General features: G+C 37.6%; 1 long non-coding RNA gene across 1 annotated transcript; it reads left to right on the top strand.

Annotated features, from left to right (window-relative positions):
* Positions 1-2,046, top strand: LOC114560791 (uncharacterized). The gene is made up of 3 exons (XR_003693238.1): positions 1-80; positions 616-651; positions 834-2,046. It is a non-coding gene; the product is annotated as an uncharacterized LOC114560791 (long non-coding RNA).

The raw sequence follows: 2,046 nt of genomic DNA, 5'->3' as shown, positions 1-2,046 counted from the left end.
GTATAAAACGGTACAGGCTGGCTGCTGTGATCCTTGGAGTCCTGTCTGTGCTACAAGCTGCTCTCATCTTCTTTCTCTCTGTGAGTATTCTGAATTGAACTTGAAGTTGAACTTATCATTGTTTAACGACAGTCATTTTTTGTCCTGAACAATAATTTACTAGATTCATTTTAAAGAAAGCCATCTTGGAAATATTTTTTTACATTTATTGATCTCTTTAATCACATAATCCAACTGAAGAGAGACTGATAGTCCAATATTGGGCAAACTTTTTTCATAAAGTTCCTAGTTAAATACCTTTGTGTTAAAGTTTCTTTCCAAGTCAGCAACATTAAGTAACAAAAGATTAAAGTTGTTTGTGACGCTGTAGAAGAAGATCAGACATTATTGTCTGGAGTTCCTGCTTTTTGTTCTTGGTTATTAAAATAAACCCTTAAACACTAAAGTCTGTGATACCTCATAGGATACAGCCAACATCCAGATGTGTCATTGACGCCACCTTGGCTCTTTGTTTCTTAGAGAATACAAGAAGTTTGTCTTCCCAAAGTTAAACTAAACAAACTACCATGAATCTGATTCTGTTGAAAATAATGATAACCTCTCCTCTTATGACAGTTTCAGAGAGAGACGAGTTTAAGAGAACCAACTTTGGTAAGTACGATGATGAAACTACTCCAATAATCAGGGTTTAGATCTTAAGGGGTGTACAGTAAGTCCAAGCAAGGTAAATATAGGTGTTATGGGTGTTAAATATAATGTGAAATATCCCAATTAAATCCTGTCATTGAGGACCGATGAGATTAATTAATTAGTGAAAATGTGTACTTTCTCAGGCAGAACACTATAGTGACAAACAGGAGCAGAAAAAAACTAAAGAAGAGTGGATAACAGGGACTTTGATTCATCATGTGGACAGATACATTACTCTAAATCAATGTTAATGATGCTCTGTGTCTGTTGCATATCTATGAAGGAAATTGTTTTGATAACACATCAGCCAATAACAACTTCACAAAGTCATGGTTGTGTGTGTTATCATGTTCCAGAAGTCTTCCGCCCCCAAGTGGCCAGAAAATGAATAAAGGGAAATTAATGAATTAACCAGTCACATTTGTCAGCCAGTAAACTTTGAGTCCAGCACAACTTAGGTCCCAGGATGCTAGATGACATAGGGGCTTATTAGAACCTGTAAAAGGTAACTGTTTACAAGTATTAAACTAACTACCTATAATTGATAGATGAATGAACTATGTAAATGATGTGTTAAAGTGAACTGTCTCTTTAGTCACGGACAGGGCATTTACTCTCTAACTGAGATGTTTTGGGACCAATTGGGGGGATTTGCCACTGCTTCATGTCAACAGTTACCTTAATATAATACTGTATGAGGCGTTTTCTTTTGTGGGGTGCAAATGTTTCACCAAAACAAGTTCCTTCCTGAGATGATTTTGGAGAGCCACATTCGCTGCCTCCAGAGTTTAGCGCCACCCAAGACGATTGTGATTGGTTTAAAGAAATGCAAACAACCCCTGACCATGTGATTGGTTTAAAGAAATGCAAACAACCCCTGACCATGTTTTTTCCTATGTGTAGTGTATGTGTGGAGGGGCCAGACCTTCCTCCACAGCGCTGTAGAGATAGGTCTGGCAATGTGAGACTAGGATTGATATGATAATCAACTGTTGGTGGTTTGAATTGATCAGATCATTTTAGACTATGAAGTGCAACTGGCTACTATGCAGATTAAATAAATGTAGATCACTTAATAAATAGTAACAAAGTGCCACATCATAATCCAGACTTCTTTTGACTATGCAGTAACATTCAATGACACAGCAGTTTAAGTTGTGATTGGTTTAAAGAAATGCTAACAACCCCTGACCGTGTTTATTCCTATGTGTAGCGTAGAGTTCAGCTAGATATTTAGAAATGATGTTCGGGTTTGGGTCAGGCTCGGTCACATCAGCATCATAAGGCATTTGTTGTAAAATGGTGCTAGGGCTCAGTGCGCGTGTCTCAAGTGGACAGAAGAGAGATAGAGAAAGA

The sequence above is a fragment of the Perca flavescens genome, chromosome 8 (assembly GCF_004354835.1).
Source record: "Perca flavescens isolate YP-PL-M2 chromosome 8, PFLA_1.0, whole genome shotgun sequence".
Taxonomy (NCBI): Eukaryota; Metazoa; Chordata; class Actinopteri; order Perciformes; family Percidae; genus Perca; species Perca flavescens.
Note: the sequence above shows the minus strand (reverse complement) of the source record. Positions and strands in the feature narration are given on the sequence as shown.